Raw genomic sequence first — 24520 nt, 5'->3', positions numbered from 1 at the left:
AAGGTGAGGAGTTAGGACCCATCGGTCCCCATTAGGTAGCTCCACCCTCTCTAATAGTCCTGATCACCAATGTCACCAGGATAGAAAGTGATGAAAGATCAACCAGATCAGGAACAGAGGGGAAATCTTCTAATGGGGACATGGCTTTTACTGTCTAGGAGGGGGCTGGGCTCACTTTCAGGAGATTTCTTCTCACTTTTGTCTAGAACGGGAAATAAAGGAAAATCTCTCCATTGGGACACAAATGACAATAAAAAAAAAAAAACTGACAGGGGTTCTACCATTCCCTTCTCCACCCAAAATGGGGAGCAAGTTTTGGGTTTAGGATTTCAATTTGGGAAATATTTGTCACAATATACATTATAAAATCTATATCACAACAGTGGTATATACATTATGTGCAATGTATACTGGAAGTAGGCTCAGACATGGATTCAACAGGACAATTTAGTCCACGCCCCAATCATTTGCGCCATATTTTGTAGCCACATCCACATCTATTGTTAGTACATTTGGCACCATGTCTCACTGTATACAGTTTAAGACGATACGTCATTATGAACATGTTGGCGGTAGAGCAGTGGTTTCTGTGCATTTGGGAGGAGATCCTGCCCCCTCCTGTATGCGTATAAAAAAAATTACATTTCAAGTGGGATGTTGTATTGAAATTCTGTGCCCCAACTGTGATCAAAGAGTACTGGCATGATCCTATTGACCTTTATGGGCAAACTTGGGATGATCAAATCCAACCAAGGCTGCAGCATCTGTACCACCCTCTCTGGCTGCCATAGTAGGATTTACTGTAGGTGGGCTGCCGGAGGTGGTAAAAATGCAGATCAACCTCTTTTTTTATTGGGGACCCAGCAGTTTTAAGTGGTTTGACTTTGACCTCTAACTGCCTCTTTTGCTGGACAGCTTAGTCTGATAAAAGAACTTGAATAACAACAGACTTACAGGCAGGATTACCAGGCAATAAAGCTGTGTTTTGGGGGGGACCCCAAAAAAAAATAGAATATCATACCAGTGACTGACTACATCATAGATGTCATTTTTTATTTTGCCCAGAGTTCCACTTCAAGTATGGGAATTCAGGGGGGAAATACTGTTAGAGATGTCATGGGGACTATTTCACTTACACTTGTTCTGACATAGAAAGCCAGGCACTGAGAATGGACCACCCGGGGCAGAGAATATTGTCCATGTATATATAGAGTCCCCACAAAGCGTAACACGTAACACCAGATTATTTACATAACACTCACTCATGACACTCACTTAAATATAATGGTCCATCTAAATGTGCACAGATTTCCTGTAAGATCGATCAATGACGTGTAAAGATCAAGAAAAAAAATGACTGTTTTCTTCTCTCTCTAGGACAAAACGATGAACGTCTCAACATCAGACAGCCTTATATCTGGGTTCCGTACATCAGTAAGGCTGAACTGGATAAAAAGATGGAGGACAAACAAACGCAAACAACTCCATCAAGAAATTATGACCAGAAGACTGTACAGGCCTCAACTATGGAGGACAAAGACATACAAGTCACTCCATCCACCGATGAGGACCAGAAGACTGTACAGACGGTGTCTATGGAGGACAAGACCATACAAGTCACTCCATCCACCGATGAAGACCAGAAGACAGCACAGGCTGTCACTATGGAGGACAAAGAAACACAAGTCACTCCATCAACCACTGAGGACCAGAAGATTATACAGGCCTCAACTATGGAGGACATAGGAATACAAGTCACTCTATCCATCAACGAGGACCAGAAAACTGTACAGACGGTGTCTATGGAGGACAAGAACATACAAGTCACTCCATCCACCGATGAAGACCAGAAGACAGCACAGGCTGCCACTATGGAGGACAAAGAAACACAAGTCACTCCATCAACCACTGAGGACCAAAAGATTATACAGGCCTCAACTATGGAGGACATAGGAATACAAGTCACTCCATCCACCAATGAGGACCAGAAAACTGTACAGACGGTGTCTATGGAGGACAAGAACATACAAGTCACTTCATCCACCGATGAAGACCAGAAGACAGCACAGGCTGCCACTATGGAGGACAAAGAAACACAAGTCACTCCATCAACCACTGAGGACCAAAAGATTATACAGGCCTCAACTATGGAGGACATAGGAATACAAGTCACTCCATCCACCAATGAGGACCAGAAAACTGTACAGACGGTGTCTATGGAGGACAAGAACATACAAGTCACTCCATCCACCGATGAAGACCAGAAGACAGCACAGGCTGCAACTATGGAGGACAAAGAAACACAAGTCACTCCATCAACCACTGAGAAACAGAAGACTGTACAGGCGGTGTCTATGGAGAACAAAAACATACAAGTCACTCCATCCACCGATGAGGACCAGAAGACTATACAGACGGTGTCTATGGAGGACAAGAACATAAAAGTCACTGCATCCACCAATGAAGACCAGAAGACTATACAGGCTGCAGCTATGGAGGACAAAGAAAGACAAGTCACTCCATCAAGCAGCAAGGACCAGAAGACTGCAGAGGCCACATCTATGAAGGGCAAAGAAACACAAGTTACTCCATCAACCAAGGACATCAAAATTGAAATCAGAAATAAGAAAAAAAATAAAAAGAAAAAAAAGAAAAAAAAATCTTCATCCATCAGTAGCACAAACCATGAGATGGCCTCACCAATCCCATGCGCCAGTGCCATCAAAGACCAGTCATGCGTACTCTCCTTTCAAAAGATGACCTACCATAGAATACTTGGAGAGGGATCCTATGGGAGTGTGCTGTTAGCCTCTCATCCTGATATTGACCAGAACCTGGCGGTTAAAATTGTGGAAAAGAAAGGCATACTTAAAGCTGATGAGTGCGAGATTATTTTCACAGAACGTGACGTGCTGAAGGCAGCCAGCGAGAGTCCATTTATTACACGTCTATTTGGAACGTTCCAGACAAAGGTAAGTCTTTTCTCCTTCCAATTTCTTCACCTCTTTCCTGTACTGCACTCCACTACTGATCCAGACCCCCTAAAATTGTTCTGCAAATGGTGACTTTTTTGGGAGCTGAAATTTACACAAGGCTAAGCATCCCCCTTCCGCCTCATATGACGGTCTTCACACCTGTCAAATAGTGCCTTAGGCACAGAGTGCTGAATTGTGAGAGGCGGAAGGGAGCTTCACTTGTGTCCCACACCAGGTTTTTCCTGAGGGGTCCGGCTGTAGTGGGTGGAAAGCAGTATGGGGAAGAGCAGAACTCTAGAGTACCTCCTACAAGCCTAGAGGTTGGTTAGGTAAACTGTACAGAGAAGAGGTTTTATTTTAAAAACTCATTTTAGGAAACTGCCATTGCTGGCCTGCTTTTTGAAATGACTACCTGGTTGCTTCCGATATCAAAACTTTGAGTCACTTAGAAAAAAGTCTGCAGCTAGCAATACAGGAGAAGTCAGGGCTTCTGATCTACATGGGGCTTCCAGGATGGTGAACCAAATAATTAATTCATTCGATCACCAGAACAGCCAGACAAAGCTAGCATTGCAATAAGGACAGTCTAGCAATGACGATCTTCATAGTTTCTCTGTCCAGTTTTCCTAACTTGTGTGTGTGTCTCTGTCTATTACAAAATGAAATCCTGCATGTCTATAATGTAAACTTTACCTCTTATTTTTACACAGAATAATCTCGTCTTTGTCATGGAAGGCCTGAGCAGAGGGGATCTCTTTGACACCGTGATTTCAGGTCCATATCCCAAGGACACCATCAGGTAAGATCAATAACCGGGCCACTCTGGAGTGGGGGGTTACCGACCATTGAGGAAATGGCAGTGATGTGATCACCCCCTTCACCTGAGCCCTGACCATCCACACCTCTATGTACTATAGGGGGGAGTCATTTCATCTTTAGATTTAATTGGTCTGCAATGATTTGGGATGCTAATTCATATATCTCTTTCCCCATCAGATACTTCATAGCAGAAATGATCTGTGGTCTGCAGTTTCTGCATTCTAGGGAGATAATCCACAGAGACATCAAGCCTGAAAATATCCTCTTGGATGATGACGGCCACATCAAAATCACTGATTTTGGCATGTCAGTTACTGGAGTCACAGAGTCCAAGAGGATTAAAGGACAATGCGGGACACCAACGTACACGGCGCCAGAGGTAAGATACGTGCTAACCACCTTATATTAGATCTAATTGTAATGTTTGTTATTATGGGATATAGAAATACGATAAAGGGGGCTCACTTTTCACTAAATGAAGAATTTCTCCACTGGTACCCTGTTTGCTTTCAATGGGTTTTCAGACTGGAACTATGTCCCCAACAAAAGGTGGGAATTTCTGAGACATTAAGGTCAGGTGTTGATAGCAGGCTCTGTTTGGCCCGATTCACACATACAAATGGGATAAAAGCTTCAGGGATTGTCCACCTGCTGGACTCCTTCTCGTTAACATGATGAGCGTTTGTGAACATTGAGCTATTGGGGTCAGTGTACCTCTATCTGCCCCTTTAAAAAGGACTATTAAAGTGTAGGCAAAACCTTTTTCTTTTTGTTTTGGTAAGAGCAGGGAAGGGTTTGATCCTCTGACAGTTTTACATAGGTGTCCCCATTGGGACCCCATCTGTTTGTACTGGTGACCACTGTCATTGAGAAGAAAAGTAAGATCCAAAGTTTTAGAGTTTTCCCCAGAACATGAGGTGAGGAGAAACCTTCAATGGGGAAGCCTGTTCTGGGGGAAAATTCTTTAAGAGAGAAATTTCCCTCAATTTGGGAGACTTCAACCAATTTTAATTTGTATCTCTGGGAGACCCAAGGTCCCACAATTCACAAGCTCCGCCTTACTTTAATGTCTTTTGAGCACAATTTTAGGACTCCTGGTAGGCTTCATATGTCACATATACTAGCATGGAGTCATCTCTGTCCTCTATCTGGCCTAACAATGAGCTTATTTATTTATCTTTCTCTCCATTATGTTTTTACAGATCCTTCAAAATTTGCCATACTTTGGCATGGTCGACTATTATGCATTGGGAATAATAGTATATTGTATGGCAGTCGGCAGACATCCATTTCTTAGTGGCAAAGAGTCCTTAAAGGAAGAATTGAAGATAGTGACCACCGTGGAACCGGATTATCCAAAAGACATGGACCCTACCCTCTGCGACATCATAAAGACTGTAAGTATACATAGAGGTTTTATATCTTTTAAGGGACAAAGTCCTTTCCAGGTTACATATATCTTATTAGGATTTTAGAAGACACATTAGAAATTTCATGTTTACCTGCACACATCTATTGAAGTCATAGCAGTACTTTCAGCAAGCTGACTGCTTAACCACTTAATAACCGCCCTATAGCCGAATGGCGGCTTCAGGGCGGTTTCTTAACTCTGGGAGGCCGTCATATGACGTCCTCCCAGAATTCCGCTCTCGCGCGCCCCTGGGGCGCGCACTTGAGAGCATCTGTGACCGCCGGGTCCGCATCACGGATCACGGTAAACGGCCGCTCATAGCGGCCGTTTACCACGTGATCGCTCCGTCAAATGACGGAGTGATCACTTGTAAACAAACCGGCGTCATGTTATGACGCCGGTTCCTCCCTCCCCCTCTCTGTACCGATCGGAACAGCGGAGGGGGAAGAGATCGGTGTCAGCAGCGATGTGGGCTGCATCTGCAGTGCCCACATCGCTGCTCACCGAAAATTAACCCTGCAATAACCCTGCAATAACTCTGCAATAACTCTGCAATAACCCTGCAATAACTCTGCAATGATTTTTACATGTAGGAGAGAAATGTCAGAATTGTCCTGGGTGCTCCAGAACGCCTGATGGCGCTCCCTGCATGTTGGGCCTCTGTATGTGGCCACACTGTGTAAAAGTCTCACACATGTGGTATCGCCGTACTCGGGAGTAATAGCAGAATGTGTTTTGGGGTGTAATTTGTGGTATGCATATGCTGTGTGAGAAATAAACTGATAATATGACAATTTTGTTAAAAAAAAAAAAAAATCTTGATTTTGCAAAGAATTGTGGGAAAAAATGACAACTTCAAAAAACTCATCATGCCTCTTACTAAATACCTTGGAATGTCTTCTTTCCAAAAAGGGGTCATTTGGGGGGTATTTGTACTTTTCTGGCATGTTAGAGCGGGTTCACACAGCGGGCGATGCGAGGCGACACGACTCGCCTCGCCTCGCTCTCGCAAGTCGCCCCCGTTCTGTACAATGGAACCGTTCTGAGAGGAGCGACTCGAGTCGCTCCGACTCAGAAAAAAGGTTCCTGTACTACTTTTGGGCGACCTCGGGGAGACTTGCATTGACTTCTATACAGAAGTCATTTGCAAGTCGCCGCTGAGGCCGCGGCAGGTCGCGGCGAGGCAAGTCGGAGTCGCCTCGCCTCGCCTGCAGTGTGAACCGGCCCTTAGGGTCTCAAGAATTGAAATAGGCCGTCAGTACTTCAGGTGTGATCAATTTTCAGATATTGGCACCACAGCTTGTGGACTCTATAACTTTCACAAAGACCAAATAATATCCACCAATTTGTACTTATTTTTACCAAAGATATGTAGTGGTATAAATTTTGGCCAAAATTTATGAAGAAAAAATTACTAATCTGCTAAATTTTATAACAGAAATGAAGAAAAATTCATTTTTTTACAGAATTTTCTGTATTTTTTCTTTTATAGCACAAAAAATTAAAAAACCCAGCGGTGATTAAATACCACCAAAAGAAAGCTCCGTTTGTGTGAAAAAAAGGACAAAAATGTCATATAGGTCCAGTGTTGCATGACTGAGTAATTGTCATTCAAAATGTGAGAGCACCGAAAGCTGAAAATTGGTCTGGTTATTAAGGGTGTTTAAGTGCCCAGTGGTCAAGTGGTTAATGGAAGGATCTGTCTTCACCTGTCATAAGGAAAGCAGTAGCGCCTGTGTCCCTTGTGATGTCCGGTGAATGTCCAGTGAATTCAATTTCTGGGGACATTCCATATACAGACAGCATATATGATGGGGCTGCCATCATCATAAGAGTGATATAAGAAATGTGTAACTGTCAGAATTAAATATTAAAAGGGGAGTTCTATTGTTCAGAGATTGTTCATGTTATTTCAGTGTTTCTTATTATATTCTTTTGCTTTTCACAGTTTCTATGTAAAGATCAAGAGAAGCGGATGAGGCTAGTAAGCAACATCCGAAGACACCCCTTCTTACGGAAGGTGGACTGGAAGGAGACAGAGCAACGGAAATCACCGCCACCATTTCCATCAGCAGATGTAAGTATACAAATAAGGGAGGAGCAGGGCAGCCATCAGAAATTGTGGGGCCCCTTACACAGCTTTAGGCCTGGGCCCTCCCCCTGAGTCTGACCACCAACATTCTCCAGGGTCCCGCCACTGGCTGTCGCACTGAATCTGCCCACTAGCCATCCCACCAAGTCCTTTAGTGCCTCAGCCCCTCTCACACATGTAGCCTCTGAGCCCCTCTTACACCTGTACACTCTGAGCTCCCCTCACACCTGTACACTCTGAGCTCCCCTCACACCTGTACGCTCTGAGCTCCCCTCACACCTGTACTCTCTCAGCCCTACCTCACACCTGTACTCTCTCAGCCCTACCTCACACCTGTACGCTCTGAGCTCACCTCACACCTGTACTCTCTCAGCCCTACCTCACACCTGTACGCTCTGAGCTCACCTCACACCTGTACGCTCTGAGCTCACCTCACACCTGTACTCTCTGAGCTCACCTCACACCTGTACTCTCTGAGCTCACCTCACACCTGTACTCTCTGAGCTCACCTCACACCTGTATGCTCTCTGAGCTCACCTCACACCTGTACTCTCTGAGCCCCTCTTACACCTGTACGCTCTTAGCCCCTCTTACACCTGTACGCTCTGAGCTCCCATCACAAGTGTGCGCTCTGAGCTCCCCTCACACCTGTACTCTCTGAGCCCCTCTCACACCTGTATTTTCTGAGCTCCCCTCACACCTGTACGCTCTGAGCTCCCCTCACACCTGTACACTCTGAGCCCCTCTTACACCTGTACGCTCTGACCTCCCCTCACACCTGTACGCTCTGAGCTCCCCTCACACCTGTATGCTCTGAGCCCCTCTCACACCTGTACGCACTGAGCTACCCTCACACCTGTATGCTCTGAGCTCCCCTGAGCTACCCTCACACCTGTATGCTCTGAGCTCCCCTCACACCTGTACTCTCTGAGCTCCCCTCACACCTGTACTCTCTGAGCTCCCCTCACACCTGTACACTCTGAGCTCCCCTCACACCTGTACGCTCTAAGCTCTGCTCCCACCTGTACGCTCTGAGCCCCCCCCCCTCACACCTGTACGCTCTGAGCACCCCTCACACCTGTACGCTCGGAGCCCCCCTCACATCTGTACACTCTGAGCCCCTCTCACACCTGTACGCTCTGAGCTCCCCTCACACCTGTATGCTCTGAGCCCCTCTCACACCTGTACGCACTGAGCTCCCCTCACACCTGTACGCTCTGAGCCTGTTTTACACCGGTATGCTCTGAGCTCCCCATCACACCTGTACGCTCTGAGCCCTTCTTACACCTGTATGCTCTGAGCCCCTCTCACACCTGTACGCTCTGAGCCCCCCTTACATCTGTATGCTCTGAGCTCCCCCCACACCTATACAGTCTGAGCCCCCCTCACACCTGTAAGCTCTGAACTCCCCTCACACCTGTACATTCTAAGTCCCCTCACACCTGTACGTTCTAAGCCCCCCTCACATCTGTACGCTCTGAGCTCCCCTCATACCTGTACGCTCTGAGCCCCCCTCACATCTATACGCTCTGAGCTCCCCTCAAACCTGTATGCTCTGAGCCCCCCCTACACCTGTAAGCTCTGAGCTCCCCTCACACCTGTACGGTCTGAGCCCCCTCACACCTATATGCTCTGAGCTCCCCTCACACCTATATGCTCTGAGCCCCCCTCACACCTGTACGTTCGAAGCCCCCCTCACACCTGTACGTTCTAAGCTCCCCTCACACCTGTACGCTCTGAGTTTCCCTCACACCTTTATTCTCTGAGCCCCCTCACACCTGTATTCTCTGAGCCCTCTCACACCTGTATGTTCTAAGCCAGACTTGCACCTGTACGCTCTGAGCCCCCCTCACAACTGTATGCTCTGAGCTCCCCTCACACCTGTACGCTCTGAGCTCCCCTTACACCTGTACAGTCTGAGCCCCCTCACACCTGTACGCTCTGAGCCCCCCTCACACCTGTACACTCTGAGCCCCGCTCACACCTGTACGTTCTAAGCCCCCTCACACCTGTACGTTCTAATCCCCCCTCACACCTGTACATTCTAAGCCCCCCTCACACCTGTACGCTCTGAGCCCCCTCACACCTGTACATTCTAAGCCCCCACACCTGTACGTTCTAAGATAGCCTCACACCTGTACGCTCTGAGCACCCCTCACACCTGTATGCTCTGAGCCCCCTCACACCTGTACGCTCTGAGCACCCCTCACACCTGTATGCTCTGAGCCCCCCACACACCTGTACGCTCTGAGCCCCCCTCACACCTGTACGTTCTAAGCCCCCCTCACACCTGTATACTCTGAGCCCCCCCCCACACCTGTACGTTCTAAGATAGCCTCACACCTGTACGCTCTGAGCACCCCTCACACCTGTATGCTCTGAGCCCCCTCACACCTGTATGCTCTGAGCCCCCCACACACCTGTACGCTCTGAGCCCCCCTCACACCTGTACGTTCTAAGCCCCCCTCACACCTGTATACTCTGAGCCCCCCCCACACCTGTACGCTCTGAGCTGCCCTCACACCTGACAGAGTAGCAGCCTTCCGACTTGCACGCATAGAGGAGCATCACTGAAGCTCCTCTGCACCCGACCCTGCCTTCTCATATCCCTGCCAGTCGGTTGGGCCCTTCCAGACGCTGCGGCCCCTTACAAGTGTATGGGCTGTACCCCCCTGATGGCGGCCCTCGGGAGATTTATAGGTATTTTTTTTCTGAATAAATCAGAAGCATTGACAAAACTTTTCTCTTTTCAGATTCCTGAGGAAGATCCTGGGGAAGATGACACAGCGGATGCATTCATTAAACGTGTAGAAAAAGACTATAGGAAGCCAATAGAGCCAGAGAAGCAGAAGAAATTCTATGGCTTCAGCTACGTGAGTGAGCATCTGAAGCAGTAGCCAGTGGCCTCATCACCACCATAGAGAGGCAGTAACATCAACGTACAGCCTCATCACCACCATCGGAGAGGCAGGATCCTCACCGTAGAGCCTCATCACCACCATCAAGGAGCCAGGATCCTCACTGTAGAGCCTCATCACCACCATCAGAGAGCCACGATCTTCACCGTAGAGCCTCATCACCACCATCACCACCATCGGAGAGGCAGGATCATCAATGTAGAGCCTCAGATCATTAAAGTCTGAAGGATCTACAATCATCTAATTTGACATTTATTTTTCAGGGACAAACATCGACTTTTCAAGGTCCCAATGATATAGGTAGGAAGATACATTTTATTTATCATCTACAGATGACAAGACATAAATACATTGTGACAACGACCATTGACTTTCCTATTACCAAAACCTCCAGAGAATCTGGTTGTGTCACAGATCAGACCACTCATCACATGTACTCTGACTGCTGCATGATAGAGGCGTATGATGGCACACGTGACATGGGCATGCGTACTGTGTATTCATAGAGCAGCCACAATCCAGAAGGCCATCCAGAGAGAAGCCTGATCTCATGCTCCACCCCCAGGGAACAACCCGCTCAGACCACTCTCAAAGAGTCAGGACATGTGGAGGAGGAGCAGGTTATAGGGGAGGAGTCCAACTGGCATATAATTGGGAAAAAAAACAGGAGTGTCACTCTTCTTAAACCACTAAGGGCTCCTTCACACCTGCCATTTTAGCATGCGGCAATGGCGTATTTTCCATGGCTGCAAAGTGTGCAGTGCACATGGGCCCCACGGGGGGGTGGGGTCCATTGTGTTTTGACCTACACTGCACCCATGAAACTGTGAGAACCACTTACATGCCGGATAGAATCCTCCCCCCATAGCCCACTCTTCCTCCATATTTCCTGCCAATAGCATCTGCAGCATTGACTCTCTGGGAGTGATCTGGGTGGGTTGCTCCCCAGGGGGGGAGGGGGGACTTGGGAATGGGTCTCCCTCTAGATGGCTTCCTGGAATTATATCCATGTAACACCAGAAGATTTATGGGGTTACATAGATGGAGGTCTTAGTAATAGGAAAGTCAGTGGATATTGTCACAATGTTTTTATGTCTTGTTATCTGTAAATGAGAAATAAAATGTACATTCTTATCTATACCGCCTTGATGTGGGGACCTTAAAAAGTCGGACTTTGTCCCTGAATAGTAAAAGTCAAATCAGATCCGAGGCTATATATTGCTAACAAATCAAATGCATGTTCTGATCTATATTGTCTTGAACAGTATAGAAAGTCGTGCATTTCACTGGGAGATAAACTGGTCACCCCTAGACTGATGATTCAGGGACTATCCGATCGCCTTAGTGGGTCAGGAAGGAATTTTTTCCCCTTTGGAGTCCATCTGACTGAGGGGGTTTTCGCCTTCCTCTGAATCATCCTGAAGGTTTAGGAGTGTGAAAAGCCCTCATCTCTGAGGAGTCAGAGGATAACAATGGCCAATCTCCAATAGATAGATGAGGAACTGGTCACCCTAGACTGATGATTCAGGGACTATCCGATCGCCTTAGGGGGTCAGGAAGGAATTTTTCCCCTTTGGTGCCCATCTGACTGAGGGGGTTTTCGCCTTCCTCTGAATCATCCTGAAGGTTTAGGAGTCTGAAACGGTCCCACCTCTGAGGAGTCAGATAATAACAGTGATGGACCGACCAATGTTCTCTGAAGACCTACAATAATTTTCTTGTAAAAATGTTTCCTTGTAAAGAATTTGAAATTTCAATAAAATTGTGTGTACCTTAATTGTCTTTTGTATGTAAAGGTTTTTTTCCTATCTCTATATTTTAATATAATGATGAATGACAGCAGGGTGGGGAGTCTCATCCCATATTTCATGATTATATCACCCTTAGGCTATGGGATGGTGAGGGGAAACACTATTAACATAGGGTTGCCAACTGTCTGAAATTCACCTCGACAGTCCAGGTTTTGAATCATGTGTCTGTGTTTCAGTTCACCTCAAACTCAGACACATTATTAAGACAGGAACATGGCTCGGAACAGGGCCAGACAGCAGGGTTAGGGGGCATTAAGTGTGCCGCATTACCATTTCCTTTGGAGCACCCAAAGATTGATTGGACCCTGGGCAAAAAAAATTTTTGCCCCCCCCATGCAGTTTTGCTCTCCACCTGCTTTGAGACATACAATAAAATGCAGCTAGACTTAAAATCAGTTTACTGAATCAGATCAGACAACTATTGGTTGCCAGAGGTTACGGTGTATCATTACCACTCACTGACTAGAGGTTACAGCACATAATTTTTCCTTGTTTATTGGTTGCTAGAGATTACTCTACATCAATACTGCTCACTGATTGGTTACTATAGGTTACTGCACATCATTACTGCTTACTGTTTGATTGCTAGAGGTTACAGCACATCATCTCCTCACTGCCTGCACACCATGGGCTAGGGAGGTGAAGGGGGCTATTAATAAACAGAAAACTCTTCGGGATCCTAGGACTCCTAGGCTCAGTGCTGGGGAAAGGGGAGCGTGTGATCAGTGGAAATGCTGATTTCTTTTAACACTGACTACCAATATAAAGAGGAGTTTCAACACTGGCCACCAATGTAATAGGGGTTTACACTGACCACTAATGTAATAGAAGCATTCACAGTAACCACCAATGTAAGGAGGGAGATTTACACTGACCACCAATGTAAGGGGGGCGTTCATATTGGCCACTAGTGTGAATGAAGGGATTCTACACCAAGCACCAATGTAATGAAAAGATTTACACTGACCACCAATATAAATGAGACATTTAGCCTGCGTTCACATTTGTGTGTGTTTGGAAAGTATGCAAAATCGCTTTCCAAGGTAACCCTGAGACAGCGCTTCTCCTAGGGGTTTATCTGATGCGGGAGGAGCCGTGAGCGCCGCCGGGGGATCCCAGAAGATGAGGTTTGGGGCCACTTTGTGCAAAACGAACTTCACGGTGGAGGTAAGTATGATATGTTTGTTATTTAAAAAAAAAATAAATAAAAAAAAAGTAAATGAAGGTTTAGTGTCACTGTAAAGGTGTCTGTTTAGACCCCTGATATCTCACCAAAACCACCCAGTGGGACTCCTAAAAAAATTGTACAAAATAAAATATAGAAGAAAAAAGGAAAAAATTTATAAAAATAAAATAGGTAAAAAATAAATAAAAAAACGAAAATAAAAAACTGAAACAAGTGGCGGAACTACCAGGGACACAAAGGTTACACGTGCGACCGGGCAAGTGTGACTTTCTCTTCTCTGATTGTTCTCCACCATTGATAGAGCTGTATCTCACCATTTCTCTACAATCTCTGCTCCTTTCTAGAGGCCAAACATTGAGATCTTTATATCTTATGGAGATTGAGATCTTTATATCCTAATAACAGTTACATTTTCAACTAAAATAAAAATGACTGACACCTGTGGGGGGGACTACCAGGGTCACAAAGATCGCACCTGGGCTTGGAGGGAAGGGCCCCGGCCAGATGTCAGGGGGGGCCCTGCATGGTTTCTTGCACCGGGGCCTTGAAGGATCTAGTTACACCTCTGTTCTGGCACACTGCTTTTTATTGTTTCATTCTGGAAAAACATTGAATTTCAAATGATATCTGACCACAGTACTCCATACTCTTCAGCGCCCACATATTTTCTCCAGAAATCTCCTTCCTGCTGGATCTCTGACCTCAGTGATCTAACATCAGAGGTATAATTGGAACCTTTAGGGCCCTGGTGCAAAAAAGGGCTCCCCCTGACCTCCCAGGGCCCTCTCCATCAGTATCATGGCCCTTCCCTCCAAGGCCAGGTGCCTTTACTCCCATTCTGCGGCCCTTTATTATTGTCCGGCAGCGGGCCCCCTTCCTTTATAATTGACAACATTTTCAAAAAAATTTCATGGACATCCTTTTTTCACTCTGTGTTCAGCAAGTCATTCTAGGTGGAGAATGACTTGATTAGGGGAGGGGCATACATTTTAAATGGGTGTAATAAAAAAGTATGCAGTGCAGTAAGAAGTATCAGTGCAGAGCTATAGAGGATATGATATGTAACAGCAGGGCAGTCAGTGAGCAGTATGTCAGGGCAGAGCAGTCTTAATAGCATCATGGGCCCCTGGGCAAAGTAATACTCTGGGATCCCTAGAATGGAGACAGCGCAGGTAAACAGACATCAAGTAGGTGGGAGCAGACAAGCAGAGCTTCCCCTTTGGGAGGAGCTCCACATTAACTACATGAACAATCATTCTGTACAGCAAAGAAACAGTGGGAAAAAAAATACATACATATAGTAAAAAAGTTGTCCTGTGCATATATCATATCTGCTAGATTGAGTGCTCCCCTTCCCAGCACTATGGCCTCTCTACACACCAGATATGCCCCCTGCACTCTGACCTCACTACATCCCAGATATCCCCCCCAGCACTCTGACCCCTCTACACCCCAGATAGCCCCCAGCACTCTGACCTCTCTACGCCCCAGATATCCCCCCAGCACTCAGACCCCTCTACATCCCAGATATCCCCCCCCAGCACTATGACCCCTCTACACCCTAGATATCCCCCCAGCACTCTAACCCCTCTACACCCCAGATATCCCCCAGCACTATGACCCCCTCTACACGCCAGATATCCCCCCAGCACTCTGACCCCTCTACATCCCAGATATCCCCCAGCACTATGACCCCTCTACACCCCAGATATCCCCCCAACACTCTGACCCCTCTACAGCCTAGATATTCCCCCAGCACTGTTACCATATACCATAAGATACCCCTTGTATTATCACCTCACTAAATGCCTGATACCCCCTATACTGTGGCCTCTCTACAGCCCTGATACCTCTAGCACTATAGTCAGCCAAGATACCCCAAGCATTGCTACCTCCTATACACCCCAGATCCCCCCTCAGCATGGTTTTACCCCATACACCCTTGATATCCCCAGCACCATTATTTCTTCCATGTAGTTCCCCCTTTTCCAATGGAGATACAGTGCATGTAAACTTTTGGCTCTGTGCCCACCTTCAGAATAAGACTCACCTATATCAATCAAGCTGGCAGGACAGGCGGAGGAGGGAGCATCCCTCCGGGCATTCCAAGCGCTTTGGTGCAAACAGTGCTGAACAGGTGGGCTCCCCATGACACCATCTACAATGCTACTTGTGCAGGTGGGCTCTCAGTGCTGCAGACTATGCTGCTCCCACTCCAGCTTTTACCCCGCAGCCTTCGAGTATTCAAGCTGCATGGGGCAGGGTCAAATCATCACTGGCGCTCTATCCCTGCCTCTTTCTGCTGGCTGTGAAATACTGGGTATCGTTCTGCACAGCATGGCGTACCGCTGCCAGTCTGCCTCCCCTGTGTATCCATCACTCTCAGTGCCATCATGGGACCCCCAATTTTGGGGCAGCGTGGGCTCAAGGACCAGTTCCTTTGGGGAAAGTGTAGGGGGCCCCCATGCATCTGGGGCCCCCAGGCAGCGCCCAGGCATGCCCACTCATTAAGACAGACCTGTGTTATGGCAGTCAGTGAGCAGTACATAGTGACAGGGCAGTCATTGAGCGGTAGGTCAGGTCACTCTGTGAGCGGTAGGTCAGGGCACTCGGTGAGCGGTAGGTTGGGGCAGTCAGTGAGCAGTATGGCGGGCCAGTCAGTGAGCAGTATGGCGGGGCAGTCAGTGAGCGGTATGGCGGGGCAGTCAGTGAGCGGTATGGCGGGGCAGGCAGTGAGAGGTATGGTGGGGCAGGCAGTGAGAGGTATTGCGGGGCAGTCAGTGAGTGGTATGTTGGGGCAGTCAGTGAGCAGTATGTCGGGGCAGTCAGTGAGCAGTAAGTCAGGACAGTCGGTGAGCGGGATGATCCATGAGTCACTTACTACATTGCTGCAGACAGTAGCTTTCCCAGGCTGCTATGTGACTAAATAGGTGGGGAATTACCAGTCTCAATGTGCCCCAACAGCTGGGTATCTACCAAACTCAGTGTGCACTGACAGTTGTGAAACTATCAGTCCCAGTGTGCCCTAACAGGTGGGGATTGGGGAACCACTAGTCCCAGTAAGCCCTGACAGGGGGGAGGATCTACCAGTACCAGTGTGCTCCAAAGACAGGAACCTACCATTTTCAATGTGCTGTTGGCTAAGGGACTAGCATGGCCTGATAGAGAACTACATGTCCCAGCATGGCCTGATAGAGAACCACATATCCCAGCATGGCCTGATAGAAAACTACAAGTCCCAGTATGGCCTGATAGAGAACTACAACTACAATCTGATGCCCCCTAAAAATGCCGCCACTGTCCCTCACTGCCCGGTGTACTGCTGGCTGAGACCCGCGGCACTTTATTATTAATAACCCCCAGGCGCTGCTTGGCTCACTGCCCAAACAACTGGTTGCTAGACACAGCCCGCCTGGTGTCTAGCAACCAGTGATGTCATGACGAGGAGGAGAGCGGAGCCCCAGCATTCACAGCGAGCTGTAGGAGAATCTCCTCCTCGCGCCTAAGCTCCGCCCCGACCCCGGGGTTGGGCCTGATGTCTTTTCCTGCTCTGGAAGAAAGGTAGGAGGAATGCTCCCTGCCCCGAAGATGCTCACGGTCACTCGGCTCCCTCCTATACACTACCCCCCTCCAATCATGCTGCTGTACAGTCCCCCCATACTGCCCTCCACTACCCCCCTCCCATCATACTACCCTCCACTACCCCCCCATCATACTGCCCTCCACTACCCCCTTCCATCATACTGTCCTCCACTGCCACCCCCTCCCATCATCCTGCCCTCCACTACCCCCTTCCCATCATACTGCCCTCCACTGCCACCCCCTCCCATAAAAAAAAACACTATAAAAAATGTAATTGTAAAATAAAATATAATGGTTAAAAAATATTTAAAAAATTAAATAACAAAAATTAAAAACTGTTGACCATGTCCACTGCCCTACTGACAATATCCACTGCCCTACTGACAATATCCACTGATCTACTGACCACGTCCACTACCCTACTGACCATGTCCACTGCCCTACTGACAATATCCACTGCCCTACTGACCACGTCCACTGCCCTACTGACACCGTCCACTGCCCTGCTGACACCTTACACTGCTCTATTGACACCATCCACTGCCCTACTGACACCGTCCACTGCTCTACTGACACCGTCCACTGCCCTACTGACACCATTCACAGTCCACACTGACACCACTGAAGGAACTACAAGCAAAAGTCTCTGTACATAGCTCATTCCAGAACCCTGCACTCTGTACATAACGCACTCCATACACTGCATGCTTTTATCCTTTTTTTTAAATGAACGTGCCTTGGTTTTTTATGTATCCATAAGACTCTTGCTTGCGGAACAATAATAAAAGCATTTTTTATAGGTACAAGGCAGCCCGAGATTTGATTAATGATACCCCTTAAGCTCCTCTCACTGCCAGAAGTTTGACCACACCCACCTTTACCTCGGCACGCTACGCAAGGTTATTTCCTTCCAGTGTCCCTCATTCTGAAGTTCAAAAGTTGGGAGGTATGGTTTTGGGTGTTGGGAGGTGGGCATGGTGAAGGAAAAGAAGCCCAGGGTGATGCCCCTCTCCTGGCTCTGGTGGGTCTTGTTGAAGGTGGCAGCGGAGGAGGCGGTGCCCAGCGTCTTGGCCAGCAAAGTTTTCCCGCTGTTAATGTGGTCCCGCACCCCAACATTTGGCTTCAGAGTCTCCCCCCCTCTGCAGGAGCAATGCGTTCCAGCTTCGTAACTGAAAACGTCCTGGTTGTGCACTGCTTCCCCTTCCCTCCCAGAAACAAATGGTGGGGAATGTTGGTTGAACGTAGTGTACCCGTGTTCTATCAGATTAGGCAACCGCCAGATTAGGTAACAGAGTTGACGTTCCACGGGTTTGCTAATCTGACAGAACAGCAGCACCAGACATCTTACTACACCCAGCTATGGCTAGAATTTCAGAGTAACTTTAGCAATAAAGTGAGCGTATATAAATAAATATAGTGTATTGACATCTGTGATGCTGTTTCGATGTTTAATTTTGAAAGCCTAAAGCATGGGTGCTCAACCTGCGGCCCTCCAGATGTTATGAAACTACAATTTTCATCATACCTCTGCCTTTGGGAGCTATGCATGTACCTGTTAGCCTTGTAATGCCTCATGGGACTTCTACAGTAGTTCTGCAGCAGCTGGAGGGCCACAGGTGGAACAACCATGCATAGCTCCCAGCTGTCCCTGATTTGGAGGGACTGTCCCTCTGTCCCTCTTTCCTCCTCATTTGTCCCTTATTTTGGTCTCATCTATAGAGTTGTGTATAAACTGCACTTTTTATCGTTCTAAAATAGTTTCCCAGTGCTAAACCTTTCATCCAATTTCTAAATTGCTGCATTTGTAAATTTTAAAAGCCAATATAAAGGAATAGTAATGGTAAAAAAAGCCCTTGTGGGTTTGATTAACTTTTTTTTTTGGTTAAATCTCCTTTAACCACCTCAATACTGGGCACTTACACCCCCTTCCTGCTCAGGCCATTTTTCAGCTTTCAGCTCTGTCGCACTTTGAATGACAATTACGTGGTCATGCTACACTGTAACCATGTGAAATTTCTATCATTTTCTTCACACAATAGAGCTCTTTTGGTGGTATGTAATCACTCCTGGGATTTTGTTTTTGTTTTGTTTTTTAGGAAAAAATAAAAACCAAAAATTTTGAAAAAAAATAAAAAGTTTTTCTTAGTTTCTGTCAGTAAAATGTGGTAAATAAGTAATTTTTCTCCTTCACTGATGTACGCTGATGAGGCAGCACTGATGGGCATTGATAGGCTGCACTGATGGGCACTGATGAGATGGCACTGATGAGAAGGCACGAATATGCCGCACTTATGGGCACTGATGGGTGGCACTGGGCACAGATAGGCATCACTGGTGGGTACAGATAGGTGGCATGGATAGGCAGCACTGATAGGCATTGATGGGCAGCACTGATGACCAGCACTGGCTGGCATCACTTATGATCACTCATTGCTTTCACTTGTGGGCACACATTTCTGCCACTGGTGGCACGTAATTGTAATCAGGGCACTGATGATCAGTGCCTTGATTACATCCCTAGATGTCCTCTGTGAGGACATGCCACTGATCGGCTCGCCTCTCCTCATGCTCTGTCAGTGTGAGGCGAGGAGAGCCGATTACCGGCATCTCCGTGTTTGGACACAGCCGATCACATGGTTAAAGAACCGCGGCCGCTCTTTACACAGATTGGGGTCACGCCGTGTCCTAGCAACATGGAGCGGCCACAGTCGCCACGCTGTGCACCCCCGGGGGCACGCGAGAGTGGTCATTCTGGGAGGCCGTCATATGACATCCACCCAGAAGGAGAGCCACGCCGCCTGTCGTCATTTGGTGACAGATGGGCGTGAAGAGGTTAAGGGGGTGTGGCAGAGGGCATGTCTTATGCCTACATTCATTTGCTAGGTGTCCCTCATTCCCATCTGAAAATGTTGGGAATTATGCCCATGGCCTGAGCAGCTCGGGGTGTACCAACATGGCCTCCACCATCTTCCTACTGCTGGCATCCAGCTTCTTTCAAAATGCAAAATCAAAACACCATCACAAATGTCAATATACTATATTTATTTATATACGCTCACTTTATTGCTAAAATGACTCTGAAATTCCAGACGTAGCTGGGTGTAGTAAGATGTCCGCTGCCGCCTTCTTCTGACTTCAGGTGTTCCATCAGATGAGCAAATCTGGTAGCAAAGGAACGCATTTGCAGCTGGCAGAAAGTCACTTTTGTTACCTAATCCGATGGGTTTGCTATTCTGACAGAACACCGGTGTTCTGCTGAAAACTGTTCAGATTACCGCTACCCATCAGATGGTGTAACGGACGTAACATTCCGACCAAAAAAATACTTACTGCGCATGCGCTATGTGTTGCAACATGAGTTCAACAGCGCTATGCGTTCCAAACACTTCATGATTTGATGGGTAGCAGTAATCTGATAGATGGGCATTGATTTGGCGGCACTGATAGGCGACATGGATAGGCGGCACTAATGGGTGGAACTGATGGACATTGATGGGCAGCAATGATGGGCATTGATGGGCAGCACCGATAGCCAGCACTGACAGGCATCACTAGTGGGCACTGATTGCTGGGTTTGGTGGGCACAGATGGGTGTGTTATTGTAATCAGGGCACTGATGATCAATACCCTTATTACATGTTTTGATGTCTCCTGGGGTAAATGCCGCTGATCGGCTCTGCTCTCCACTCACTCTGTCAGTGTGAAGCAATGAGAGATGATAACCGTCATCTCCATGTTTACATGTGACTGGCTGTGATTGGCCGATCACATGGTAAAACAGCCACAGCTCTTCACAGAGATCGGGTCACGCCGTGTCTTAGCAACACGGCGCAGACTCGATCGCTACACTGCCTGTCCCTGTGGGTGCACGAGAGCAGCTGTTCTGGGACGACGTCATATAATGTCATTCCAGAGTGAGAGCCGCACCACCGCAACTCCATCATTTGACAGTTGGCGGGCTGCAAGTGATTCATTTTGAAAGCCTAAAGGTTTAGCACTGAGCAGTGTGGGGTGTACCAACATGGCCTCTGCCATCTTCCTACTGCTGGGTGTACCAACATGGCCTCTGCCACCTTCCTACTGCTGGGTGTACCAAAGAATGACAATTACGCAGTCATGCAACACTGTAACTTTCTTTTGGTGGTATTAAATCACTGCTGGGTTTTTTATTTTTTCCAAAAAAATACAGATATTTTGAAAAAAAAAGTTCTTAGTTTCTGTCAGTAAAGTTTGTAAATAAGTAATTTTTCTCCTTCACTGATGTGCGCTGATGAGGCGGCACTTATGGGCGCTGATTAGGAGGCACTAATGGGCACTGATATGCTGCACTTATGGGCACTGATAGGTTGCACTGATATGTGGCACTGATAGGCAGCACTAATGGGCATTGATGGGTGGCACTGATGGACATTGATGGGCAGCAATGATGGGCAGCACTAATAGCCAGCACTGACAAGCATCACTAATGGGCACTGATTGCTAGCATTGGTGGGCACTGATGGCGTGTTATTGTAATCAGGGCACTGATGATCAGCGCCCTTATTACATGTTTTGATGTCCCCTGGGAGGAAATGCCGCTGATTGGCTCTCCTCTGCACTCACTCTGTCAGTGCGAGGCAATGAGAGACGATTACCGTCATCTCCATGTTTACATGTGGCTGGCTGTGATTGGCCGATCACATGGTAAAAGAGCCATGGCTCTTCACAGAGATCTGTTGTTAGGACACGGTGCGGACTCAATCGCTACACTGCCTGTCCCCGTGGGTGCACGAGAGTAGTGATGGCCGAACGGTTCGCCCGGCGGTCGTTTCGCGGCGAATTTCCGACTTTCGCCGTCCGCGGGTTCGAACGCCTTTTTCCGTCGTTCGCCCCGGCGGACTTACGTGTTTAATGTATACAAGAACTTTAACCTTTCGTGACACGTTTATCATGTGTTACAGGACAACCAATTGAGACATGACAGCTCATGGACACTTGGACATTCCCCCTAACCTATAAATACACCCGATCCGGTGGCCATTTTACATTCTTTCTTCTGTCACTGTAGGGAAAGGATCCTGTGTGGAGTAGGGACAGAGAAAACGCTAGCTATTTGGTACACAAAAGTTCTTTTCAGGACTGGTATAGGTGTTAGGTCAGCAGCCTGAGTTTCTTTTGTCAGTTTAGATAAAGGGACAGAGCGCTGTATGCTGCTATTTTAGGGACAGCTCAGCCAGATTAGTCTTTCTTCATCATCATCATCATCATCATCATTAGCTGTTACTATCAGGTCCACAAAAGAGCTGTTCCAGCTAATCGTTCCAGCCTACTCTTTTTTGCCAATTTGTATAGGGACAGGCAGGAAGCAGTGTGTCAGGCAGTGAGGATAATTTTAAAGACTTGCTGTTACTATTAGTTCCACAAAGGTTCTTTTCAGGACTGGTATCAGTGGTACGGTAATAGGCTTGTACACGTATAATATTCTTTCTTCCAAATATAGAAAGAATATTATACTTGACTGCTGCCCTTCTGCTGCAGTCTGCTAATCATTCACAACTCACTTGTTCCACAAAGCTCTTTATCAGGACTGGTAACTTGGTCTGTCTAGGGTGCTACGGTACATAGGCTTGGGTGCGGTACAGTCTGCTGTTCTGTAAGGACCGCTATCGGTCCACAATACATAGGGTTGCCGTGCACTACTGCTGACCGCTGCCCTATACTGCAGCAGTCCTTCATTGGTATAGGGACTGACGTACAGTCTGCTAATCACTAACACACAACCTGCTTGGTCCACAAAAGTTCTTATAAGGACTGGTAACTTGGTATAGGGTGCTACGGTACATAGGCCTGAGTGCGTTACAGTCTGCTGTTCTGTAAGGACCGCTATCGGTCCACAATACATAGGGTTGCCGTGCACTACTGCTGACCGCTGCCCTATACTGCAGCAGTCCTTCAGCGGTATAGGGACTGACGCACAGTCTGCTAAACACTAACACACAACCTGCTTGGTCCACAAAAGTTTTTATAAGGACTGGTAACTTGGTATAGGGTGCTACGGTACATAGGCCTGAGTGCAGTACAGTCTGCTGTTCTGTAAGGACCGCTATCGGTCCACAATACATAGGGTTGCCGTGCACTACTGCTGACCGCTGCCCTATACTGCAGCAGTCCTTCATTGGTATAGGGACTGACGTACAGTCTGCTAATCACTAACACACAACCTGCTTGGTCCACAAAAGTTCTTATAAGGACTGGTAACTTGGTATAGGGTGCTACGGTACATAGGCCTGAGTGCGTTACAGTCTGCTGTTCTGTAAGGACCGCTATCGGTCCACAATACATAGGGTTGACGTGCACCACTGCTGACCGCTGCCCTATACTGCAGCAGTCCTTCAGCGGTATAGGGACTGACGTACAGTCTGCTAAACACTAATACACAACCTGCTTGGTCCACAAAAGTTCTTATAAGGACTGGTAACTTGGTATAGGGTGCTACGGTACATAGGCTTGAGTGCGGTACAGTCTGCTGTTCTGTAAGGACCGCTATCGGTCCACAATAGATAGGGTTGACGTGCACCACTGCTGACCGCTGCCCTATACTGCAGCAGTCCTTCAGCGGTATAGGGACTGACGCACAGTCTGCTAAACACTAACACACAACCTGCTTGGTCCACAAAAGTTTTTATAAGGACTGGTAACTTGGTATAGGGTGCTACGGTACATAGGCCTGAGTGCGTTACAGTCTGCTGTTCTGTAAGGACCGCTATCGGTCCACAATACATAGGGTTGCCGTGCACTACTGCTGACCGCTGCCCTATACTGCAGCAGTCCTTCATTGGTATAGGGACTGACGTACAGTCTGCTAATCACTAACACACAACCTGCTTGGTCCACAAAAGTTCTTATAAGGACTGGTAACTTGGTATAGGGTGCTACGGTACATAGGCCTGAGTGCGTTACAGTCTGCTGTTCTGTAAGGACCGCTATCGGTCCACAATACATAGGGTTGACGTGCACCACTGCTGACCGCTGCCCTATACTGCAGCAGTCCTTCAGCGGTATAGGGACTGACGTACAGTCTGCTAAACACTAATACACAACCTGCTTGGTCCACAAAAGTTCTTATAAGGACTGGTAACTTGGTATAGGGTGCTACGGTACATAGGCTTGAGTGCGGTACAGTCTGCTGTTCTGTAAGGACCGCTATCGGTCCACAATACATAGGGTTGCCGTGCACTACTGCTGACCGCTGCCCTATACTGCAGCAGTCCTTCATTGGTATAGGGACTGACGTACAGTCTGCTAATCACTAACACACAACCTGCTTGTTCCACAAAAGTTCTTATAAGGACTGGTAACTTGGTATAGGGTGCTACGGTACATAGGCTTGAGTGCGGTACAGTCTGCTGTTCTGTAAGGACCGCTATCGGTCCACAATAGATAGGGTTGACGTGCACCACTGCTGACCGCTGCCCTATACTGCAGCAGTCCTTCAGCGGTATAGGGACTGACGTACAGTCTGCTAAACACTAATACACAACCTGCTTGGTCCACAAAAGTTCTTATAAGGACTGGTAACTTGGTATAGGGTGCTACGGTACATAGGCTTGAGTGCGGTACAGTCTGCTGTTCTGTAAGGACCGCTATCGGTCCACAATAGATAGGGTTGACGTGCACCACTGCTGACCGCTGCCCTATACTGCAGCAGTCCTTCAGCGGTATAGGGACTGACGTACAGTCTGCTAAA

The sequence above is a fragment of the Lithobates pipiens genome, unplaced genomic scaffold (assembly GCF_037356315.1).
Source record: "Lithobates pipiens isolate NorthernLeopardFrog02 unplaced genomic scaffold, aLitPip1_a1.2 Scaffold_8, whole genome shotgun sequence".
In the NCBI taxonomy this organism is placed as follows: domain Eukaryota; kingdom Metazoa; phylum Chordata; class Amphibia; order Anura; family Ranidae; genus Lithobates; species Lithobates pipiens.
Note: the sequence above shows the minus strand (reverse complement) of the source record.